Consider the following 10,670-nt stretch of genomic DNA (forward strand, 5'->3'; position numbering starts at 1 on the left):
TCAATTTTTGGCTGGGGGAAATTTGGACAGCTAAATTCCGATGGAGCATACACACGGTCGCATTTTCTGATGAAAAGCTCTCATCTGTCTTTTTCTGGCCGGAATTCCGATCGTGTGTACGCGGCATTAGTGAAAATGTCCAATTTGGGCCCAAATACCCATTTTCCCTCCCCGGTGTCATGTGACTCATTAGTGTTACAAGGTCTCAAAGTGTCATTTCTTCAGTGTTTTCACATGAGAAGATAGAATAAAATATTTATACAAATGTGAGGGGTGTACTTACTTTTGTGAGATACTGTATGACAAGAATACTTAACTAAAGATGCTGTTCTGCCATATATCCCATTTGCTGTTAAGCAACATGGCCAGAGGATCAGATCAGACGCTTGCATGGTTACAAAGCTTTGGTATGAGACAAACTTATTCCAGTTTGGCTGTGGTATTTAGACTTGAATCTAAGGAAAAGACCACCCCTGGCCAACACCTTATCTGTATCTGAACGGAATTCTCGTCGGAAAAAGCTCTGATGGTTTTCCCGAAGGAATTCTGCTCAAGCTGTCTTGCCTACACACGGTCACACCAAATTCCGATCGGTTAGAACGTGGTGCGGTACAACACGTACGACGGAAATAGAAAAAGGAAGTTGAATACCCAGTAGTCAATAGCTTCTGTCTCGTAGTTGAATCTGAGCATGGGTTTAATTACGTTTAATTCATGTTATACTTTTAAGTATTTTTGTGTTCTCTCTCTGCACATATCGAACACAGCCCTAAAAAAGTGACAAAACACTTTGACATTTAAAGTCATATTTTATATATATATACTGTGTATATATGAGCACTATATAGAAAAAAATCTGCGCTAGTGTGTTATAAAGGGTGAATACAGCAGCTGCGCACTAAAACCTAAATACCAGGTCAATCAAAAATGTATGTCCTAAAAGTGCAGCGCTAAATAAAATTAACATGTGCAAAACACCATATATGACATACCGTATATACTCGAGTATAAGCCAAGAACCTAATTTTACCACAAAAAACTGGGAAAACGTATTAACTCGTGTATAAGCCTAGGGTAGGAAATGCAGCAGCTACTGTAAGTGGAAAAGAGGGTCAACAAAGCCCATTTGCAGCCTTACTGTGCCTATTGCAGCCTCCCTGTGCCCATTGCAGCCTTACTGTGCCCATTGCATGCCTCACTGTGCCCATTGCAGCCTCACTGTGCTCATTGCAGCCTCATTGTGACCATTGCATGCCTCACTTTGCCTATTGCAGCCTCACTGTGTCCATTGCACACCTCACTGTGCCCATTGCAGCCTCACTGTGCCCATTGCAGCCTCACTGTACCCATTGCACGCCTCACTGTGCCCATTGCAGCCTCACTGTGCCCATTGCAGCCTCACTGTGCCCATTGCAGCCTCACTGTGCCCATTGCAGCCTCATTGTGACCATTGCATGCCTCACTTTGCCTATTGCAGCCTCACTGTGTCCATTGCACACTTCACTGTGCCCATTGCAGTCTCACTGTGCCCATTGCAGCCTCACTGTGCTCATTGCAGCCTCATTGTGACCATTGCATGCCTCACTTTGCCTATTGCAGCCTCACTGTGTCCATTGCATGCCTCGCTGTGCCCATTGCAGCCTCACTGTGCCCATTGCACACCTCACTGTGTCCATTGCAGCCTCACTGTGCCCATTGCAGCCTCACTGTGCTCATTGCAGCCTCATTGTGACCATTGCATGCCTCACTTTGCCTATTGCAGCCTCACTGTGTCCATTGCAGCCTCACTGTGCCCATTGCACACCTCACTGTGCCCATTGCAGCCTCACTGTACCCATTGCACGCCTCGCTGTGCCCATTGCAGCCTCACTGTGCCCATTGCAGCCTCACTGTGCCCATTGCACACCTCACTGTGCCCATTGCAGCCTCACTGTACCCATTGCACACCTCACTGTGCCCATTGCATGCCTCACTGTGCCCATTGCATGCCTCACTGTGCCCATTGCAGCCCCACTGTTTTGCACTACCGTATATATGAGTTTTTCAGCACATTTTTTTGTGCTGAAAATGCCCCCCCTCGGCTTATACTCTAGTCTGTGCCAATCTGCATACCTGATCAGCCCGTGTCATGCAGTCAGACTGCGGCCATCCAGTGTATAAAAGCCGCACCTCCTCCTCACCCTTGTCCTTGATAGGTGGAACACTCAGTTTCCCAGCAGTGAGTCAGTGTTCAGTGTTCTCTGTTCACATTTAAGACCTGAGATTTACAACCACTTTAATTAAATGATGAAATTAAAACAATAAATTAAATTATATAAATTAAAGTGCATTTCCTGCAACAACTTTTTCCTAGTTTTGGATAGAGTGGGGGGGGGGGGGATTAGAATCCCTGTCTGGTTTGTACTACTATCCAGGGCTCCGTTAGAGACATTAGTTCTCACTTCCTGTCAAAGTGACACTTTTTTTTAGCACACAGGAAGTATAGGAAAATCTGCAACGGGGATAGACATTAATAAAAATCTGACAGGGGTTTTAGCCTTCACTTACTCTGCAGAAAAAGAAAAAATGTATTGAAATCCTGGCCACCTTAACACTCCAGTCCCTGTACAGCAGGGCTGGAGTGTGAGAGGAAAAAGCAGCACAAGGAGCCTAATCAGTTCATGTGCTGACAAGAAGCATGCTGATAGGAGGGGAGAGCAAAGTGACAGAGAGATGAGCTCATCACTGTGCTACATTTCCTTCCACTTTGTGTTAACAGATTGGGGGGGGGGGGGGGGGGGGGTGTCCAGGACAACCTGAGTTGGGACGAAGTTGGATGAACGATGTGGGCCATCAGATTGAGGACCTCTAGTGGTAGAAAAAGAAAACTGTGGGGAAAATTCCTGGATTGAAGGTGAATATTGCAGCAGAGTTGATTTTTTTTTTAAATCTTTTAACCACTTCCAGACCAGCTCACGCCGATATACATTGGCACTTGGCAGCGGCGATCGGATCCTTCTCCCCGTTAGGTATGGGAGAAGGGCAGAAGCGACGTCAAAATGTCACTTCTGCCCACAGCTCCTAAAGGGCCTTTTTTTTTTAAACATATATTTTCAACTTTCATCTTAAATCGTCTAAAAACAATGACCACGCTGAAAAGTGAATTGCGGCAATGTGAAACTGGATGAATTTCCTTTTTTTTTTATATATAATTTGAAAAAGAAGATTATAATGAGTATTATAATTATTTATGAAAATTTTCTAAAATGAAATACTACACTTTTAATCATCATATAATATATAATATAATATAATATACGATTATATAATTGATAATATTTGAAATTTTTTAGTTGTTGGTTGACATATCCGTGTTTGATCGGCGAGCATCAGAGGGCTGAATACGCTACACACTAGCTCCCTCTAGTGTTGAACACAGAGAATGCGCTGCAGTGGACTTCAAATATGTCGTAGCTCTTTAACCACTTAAGGACCGGAAGGATTTGCCCCCTTAATGACCAGGTCATTTTTTGTTGCGCTACGGCACTGCGTCACTTTAACTGACAATTGCGCGGTCGTGCGACGTTGTAACCAAACAAAATTGATGTTCTTTTTTCCCCAAAATTAGAGCTTTCTTTTGGTGGTATTTGATCACTTCTGCGTTTTTTATTTTTTTTCCGCAATAAACAAAAAAATACCGACAATTTTGAAAAAAACAAACAATCAAACAATATCTTTTACTTTTGTTCTATAATAAATGTCCCAAAAAAAGTAAAAAAACCTAAATTTCTTCATCAGTTTAGGCTGATATGTTTTCTTCTACATATTTTTGGTAAAAAAAAAATCACAATAAGCGCATATCGATTGGTTTGCACAAAAGTTGTCGCGTCTACATAATAGGGGATAGATTGATGGCATTTTTATTATTATTTTTTTTACTAGTAATGGCGGCGATCTGCAATTTTTAGGGGGACCGCGACATTGCGGCGGACAGATCGGACAGCTTTTGACACTTTTTTGGGACCATTGACATTTATACAGCTATTGACAATTAAAATGCACTGATTACTATGTAAATGTCACTGGCAGGGAAGGGGTTAACACTAGGGGGCCATCAAGGGGCCAAGTGTGTTCCCTAGGGAGGTGTGTTCTAACTGTGGGGGGAGGGGACTGACTGGAGGAGGAGACAGATCACTGTTCCTAATTACTAGGAACAGCAGATCTGTCTCTCCTCCCCTGTCAGAACGGGGATTTGTGTGTTGGCCGTTCTTTTTCTCGTGCCCGTGATCGTGGGTGGCTGGCGGACTTTGCGGCTGCCGGCTTTACGCATTGGGTCCCCCCGCCATGCAGCAGGTGCATGTGCCTTCTATGGCTCTTGAAGAAACCGGCGTACAGGTACGACGATTCGCGGGAACGAGTCAGCATGCCGCCGTATAATGGCAGTGGCTGGTCGTCAAGTGGTTAAGGCTCCATTCACATTTGTGCGACTTCAAAATCGTGCAATTTCCACTGTGTCTTTACAGTGCGTCTTGATGCAACTTTGGATGAGTGTGACTTTGTTGCAACTTTGGCTTTGACCATGCGGCTGTGTGTGTGCTCTACAAAGTTTCATGTATATCATTCTGGTGCAACTTTAAGGGTTTACATTGAAGTCCATGGACCTCAATTTGCATGAAAGTCAGACCAGAGTAGCACAGCAACTACTTTTAAGTCACACAGATATGAATGGTGCTCATTGGAAAAAATGGTGAGCGACTTGTTATGTGACTTTGGGGGTCAAAAGTCGCATGACAAACCGCACAAGTGTCATTTACAGTTGTGTTCCACTCTGAAAAGAATTCTGCATTTGCATCACTCTTCAGAGAGTATTTGGCAGGCAGCGAGGAGGCGCTGCATCTGAACACTCCTAAATACCAGGCTTCAACTGTGTGCATTGCATGCCATTGTGGCGCGGCCCCCTTCACTTTAATATGCCACCTTTTTCAGGTGGTAGTATTATTATTATTATTATTATACACGATTTATATAGCGCCAACAGTTTACGCAGCGCTTTACAATGTATAGGGGGGGACAACACAATTACAGTACAGTTCAATACAAAAGGTACTGGAGGGCCCCGGCTCGTAGAGCTTACATTCTAAAGGGAGGGGGTGGTGGTACAAAGAGTAATAGCTGCAGAGAATGATTTGATGGGGGTGGCTCGGGGACAGGTGTTAGGTGGGTGTGGGATAGGCTTCCCTGAATAAATGAGTTTTCAGGGATCTCCTAAAGGTGGACAGGGTAGTGGCTAATGGGACAGACTGGGGCAGGGAGTTCCAGAGGATGGTAGAGGCTCTGGAGAAGTCTTGAAGGTTTTTTTTTTTAAAGTACCTGCCAGATGCAACATTGGCTATCTTTACAATCAATCAAAATGCACTTCCTGTGTGTGGCACGTCGGGTGATTGGATTGTTGACTAGAGATCACTCATTCTGATTGGAAGGGATTGTTATGAAAAAAAAAAAATCGATTGTTTATCAAAGTGCATATGGCCACCATTAAGACTTGTCTGATTGGATACCAACTGATTGGGGGGATTAGGTAGGTCCCCATAATGCAAAGTTATGATAAATCTAAGCCCTTGTACACACGGTCGGAGATTCCGACAACAAAATCCGTCTGATTTTTTCCGACGGATTTTGTCCGAAACTTTTGTTGCATACACACGGTTGGACAAAGTTGTCAGAAAATCCAATCGTTCGTAACGTGATGATGTTATTTCGTTATGACGGGACTACGTTCAGGCTAGTACCCAATAGCTTTGGTCTACAAATTTGATCTGAGCATGCGTGGCACTTTGTCCGATCGGAATTCTCTACAAACGATCGGACAAAGTCCAATCGGATCATGTTGTCAGAAAATGCTATATCCAGCTCTCAAACTTTGTTGGTCGGACATTCTGACGGAAAAAGTCAGATGAAGCCCACACACGGTCGGATTATCCGACAACGCGGTCCAATCGGACATTTTCCATCGGAATTTCCGACCGTGTGTACAAGGGCTAAGATTACGGGCATTTTTCTGCTTTTTACATTGGTGACATTTTGACCTGTACAAAAAAAGGCTGCAAAATCGCAGTAAAAAACACGGCAAAAAACTGTAAAATCATGCGACTTTCCGCCTGAAAACGATACCCACGGGGGTGAATGCAGCCTCAGGCCCCTTTCACACTTTTGAGACTTGTCCTGCGACTTGGAACTACTTCCAAGTCGCATGACAAGTCTTACCCCCATGATTTCCAATGTGTGCCATTCATATCTGTGCGACTTCAAGTCGCACCAACTTCAAAGTAGTCCCTGTACTACATTGATCTGACTTTGAATGCGAGATGAGGTTCACAGACCTCAAGTTTACATGGGCATTCCCTCAAATTGCATCAAAATTGATGCAGTGGGGATTGACACGTGGGCATTAGGGTTGCTGCTACGGCCAATATTTACTCCAACTTGGTGTGGTCTCCATTAATGGGATTAATGGTAAGGGGGCTTGGAGTACGGGTTGGCCGGACAGGTATGAGGAAGTATGGATCATCTGTTATGCAATTAGCGGACCTCCAGCTGTTGCAGAACTACAAGTCCCATGATGCATAGCAAGACTCTGACAGCCACAAGCATGACACCCAGAGGCAGAGCATGATGGGATTTGTAGTTTTGCAACAGCTGGAGGTCCGCTAATTGCATATCCCTGTATATACAATGGTCATGGTTTAGATCAAAGCATATTCATGTGTTAGAATGGTCCAGTCACAGTCCAGACCCAAATCACATTGAGAATCTGTGGCAAGACTTGAAAATTGCTGTTCACAGACACTCTCCATCCAATTTGACAGAGCTTGAGATATTTTGCAAAGAAGAATGGGCAAAAACGTCCCTCTCTAGATGTGCAAAGCTGGTAGAGACATCCCCAAAAAGACTTGTAATTGCAGAGAAAGGGGGTTCTACAAAGTATTGACTCCGGGGGGCGCCATACAAATGCCCCCCACACTTTTCACATATTTATTTGTAAAAACTTTTGAAAAACATTTATCATTTTCCTTTCCAGTTATGTGCCACTTTGTGTTGGTCTATCACATAAAATCCCAATAAAATACATTTACGTCTTTGGTTGTAACATGACAAAATGTGGAACATTCCAAGGGGTATGAATACTTTTTCAAGGCACTGTATAACACCAACCTGAATGCTGGAGTGTTTATTGCGTTCTCCGGTATTGAATGCATTTATTGCAGAATCTGAAGGTAATCATTTACCTACAATAACATTTGTGTTTTATGATTGGGAGGAGTCGGGGGGAACTATGCCGGGGATTCTATAGATGAACTGTGGATTAAATATTACATTACTTTCTGCTAAACATTATAAGAACATAACCCGAGAAATGGGAAGAATCTCCATAACTGACACCTACAGACTGCCCTACTGATCCTCATTTCCAGGGACTGTCTATCCGCCAGAACCAGATCCCTCCGTCTCTCCTTTCCTATTGGCTGTTCTTCATTTTGGACTGATGTATAGAAGATTATAAAATAAAATTATTATTTGGATCTTTCATCTATCCTATAATTCAGGGGTCTCCAAACAATCCAAACAAAGGACCAGTTTACTGTCCTTTAAAATTTGAGTGGGCGGAATAGTTCCCCATTTATAGGCGTGCACACAGGGTGTGCCGGGTGTGCCTGGGCACACACAAATCACTCCCGGTTCGTGTAGCTGAATGCCGGCCTTTCTCCCGAGTTCTCCTGTGAAATGCTGGAAGGAGTGCAAAGCGCTTTCACATTGAGAAGATCGCCAGGCTTGTAAGATCCGCTCATTAAACTGTCATGTAACGTCCCTGCTTGCAGAGACCATCTGTCAAAACGGTGATGTCGGGGGTGGGCGGGGCCGAACAGCTATCATACGGGATAGTGGCTGGGCGGGCGGCTCTGTGTATGTAACCCGCCCCTTTTTAAGCAGTTCAATCATTGGCTGGTGTTTGATAGCTAAAAAATAATGGCGGTGTCATGTCAAATAGTGTCCCCGTCAGATAGTGTCCTCTGTGTACTACGCATGCGCAGTACACAGGACAAGTAGAATCCCAAAATATCCAAAGATGAACGGCGACTGCGCCATGAGTCCCAGGTTCTGGCCCCACCATCCAAGTGGACATAGAGCTAGAATTAAAAAAAGCCAAGCGAAGCGAGGCCGTGCCTGAAGCATGGCGAGCGAAGTGAGGTGAGCGAAGCGAGCCCGTGAGGGGCTGTCCACTTGGATGGTGGGGCTTGAACCTGGACTCATGGCGCAGGCGCTGTTCATCTTTGGAGATTATCCGAATCTCCTTGTGCTCCGTACTGCGTAAACGCTGCGCGATACACAACGGACACTATTCGATAGGCGGAAATTTTTGGACAGAACAGCGGCATGCGTTCTGCAGGGATCTTGGAGTGCAGGTAAAATTGCTGTGATTCTGCCTGTGATTAAAAATTGGAGAGATGTGAATGGGGCCTCAGAGCCGGTTCACACTAGAATGCGGTGCGGGAGAGGAGCCTTCCATGTGCATTTCCTGCACCGTGCTCAAAAACGCACTGCCTTTGAGGAGAGGAAAGGGGAGGAGAGGAGAGGGAAGGGAGAGGACAGGGAGTTGAAAGTGAGATGAGAGGAGAGGGAAGGGAGAGCTGAGAGAGAGAAAAGGGAGAGGAGAGGGAGAGGAAAGGAGGAGAGGAGAGGAGAGGGGAGGGAGAGGAGAGGGCAGGGAGAGGGAAGGGAGAAGGAGGAGGAGTAGAGGAGAGGGGAGGAGAGGGAAGGGTGAGGGGGGGAGAGGGATGGGAGAGGAGAGGAGAGGACAGGGGAGGAGGGGGAGAGGAGAGGACAGGGGAGGAGGGGGAAGGGAGAGGAAAGGAAGAGGACAGGGAGATGAAAGGGAGATGAGAGGGAAGAGAGAGGGAGAGGAGGAAGAGGGAAGGCAGAGCTGAGAGTGGGAAGGGAGAAGGAGAGGACGGGGGAGGAGAGAAAAGGAAGAGGAAAGGGAGAGAAGAGGGAGAGGGAAGAGAGAGGGAAGGGAGAGGGAGATGGAGCAGAGGGAAGGGAGAGGGGAGGAGAGTGAAGGAAGATGGGAGGAGAGGAAAGGGAGAGGGAAGGGAGATGGGAGGGAGAGGAGAGGATAGGAACGGGAGAGGGAGAGGAGGGGAGAGGGATGGGAGAGGGAGAGGAGGGGAGAGGGATGGGAGAGGGAGAGGAGGGGAGAGGGAAGGGAAGGGAGAGGGGAGGAAAGGGAGAGGGAGGAAAGGGAGAGGGGAGGAAAGGGAGAGGGGAGGAAAGGGAGAGGGGAGGAAAGGGAGAGGGGAGGAAAGGGGAGAAGAGAGGGGAGGGAAGGGAGAGGGAGAGTAAAGGAAGAGGACTGGGAGATGAAAGGGAGAGGAGAGGGAAGAGAGAGGGGAGGGAGAGGGAAGGGAAGGGAAGGGAGAGGAGAGGAGAGGAGAGGAAGAGAGGAGGAGAGGGACGGGTGAGGAAGGGGGAGAGAGAAGGGAGAGTAGAGGACAGGGGAGGAGTGGGAAGGGAGAGGGAAGTGAGAGGAGAGGTAAGGGAGAGGGGAGGAGACAGAAGCGAGAGAAGAGGAAAGGGGGAGGACATGGAGAGGAGAGGGAAGGGAGAGGGAGAGGAGGGGCAGGATAGGAGAGTAGAGGGAAGGGAGAGGGGAGAAGAGGGAAGGCAGAGGAGAGGGAGAGGAAAGGGAGAAGAGAGGGGAGGGAAGGGAAATGGAGAGGAAATAGAGAAGAGAGGGGAGGGAAGGGAGAAGGAGAGGGGAGGCGAGGGAAGGGTGAGGAAGGGTGGGGAGAGGACAGGAGAGGGAAGGGAGAGAAAAGAAAGAGAAGAGGGAGAAGACTCTGTCTCTCTGTCCTTCCCTCCTCTTTCTCTTCCCTTCTCATCCCTTCTCTTCTCTATCTATTCCCTTGCTCCTCTCTTCTTCTTCCCTTACCTTCTCTGCCCGTCTCTTCTCTATCTCTTCCCTTTCTCCTCTCTTTCTCTTCCCTTACCTATCTCTTCCCTTCTCTTCTCTCCCTTCTCTTCTCTTCTCTTTTCTTCTCTTTCCTTTTCTCTCTCTCTCTCTCTCTTCTCTTATCCCCCCCTTCTCTTCTCTTCTTCTCTCTTCTCCTCCTCCTCTCTTTCTCCTTCTCTTCACCCTCTTCTCCACTCTTCCTCTTCTTATCTCTCTCTCTTCTCTTCATTCCTCTTCTCTTCCTCTTCTCTTCTTTTCTCTTCTCTTCCTCTCCTCCCTTTCTCTTCTCTCCTCTTTCTCTCTCTTCTCTCTCTTTCCTTTCCCTCTCCCTCTTCTCCTTCCCTGTCTACTCTTTCTCTTCTCTTCACTCTCTCTTCTCTACCTCTTTCTATTCTCTTCCCTTTTCTTTCTTCTTCTTTCTCTTCTCCACTCTTTCTCTTCTCTCCCTATCACTCTCTTCTCTTTCTCTTTTTCTCTTCTTCTCTCCTCTCCTTATCACTCTATTTCTCTTCCTCTTTTCTTCCTCTCCTCCCTTCTTCTCTTCTCTTTCTCTCCTCTCTTTTTATTCCCTTCTCTTCTCTCTTTCCTCTCCCTTTACCAAACACCACCCCAACCTAACCCCACATCCAATATACTCCCAATACACAACACAAAAAAACAAAAACAAAACCCAAACCTCCCC

General features: G+C 46.4%; 2 protein-coding genes across 2 annotated transcripts in view; both read left to right on the forward strand.

Annotated features, from left to right (window-relative positions):
- Positions 1 to 10,670, forward strand: part of NOB1 (NIN1 (RPN12) binding protein 1 homolog) — a 77,073-nt gene that overhangs the window by 59,668 nt on the left and 6,735 nt on the right. The window lies entirely within an intron of this gene.
- The window catches only part of LOC143927795 (NAD(P)H dehydrogenase [quinone] 1-like), a 61,319-nt gene that overhangs the window by 13,454 nt on the left and 37,195 nt on the right, over positions 1 to 10,670 (forward strand). The gene's annotated exons all lie outside the window — the stretch shown is intronic.

This window comes from Lithobates pipiens, unplaced genomic scaffold, assembly GCF_037356315.1.
Source record: "Lithobates pipiens isolate NorthernLeopardFrog02 unplaced genomic scaffold, aLitPip1_a1.2 Scaffold_10, whole genome shotgun sequence".
Taxonomy (NCBI): Eukaryota; Metazoa; Chordata; class Amphibia; order Anura; family Ranidae; genus Lithobates; species Lithobates pipiens.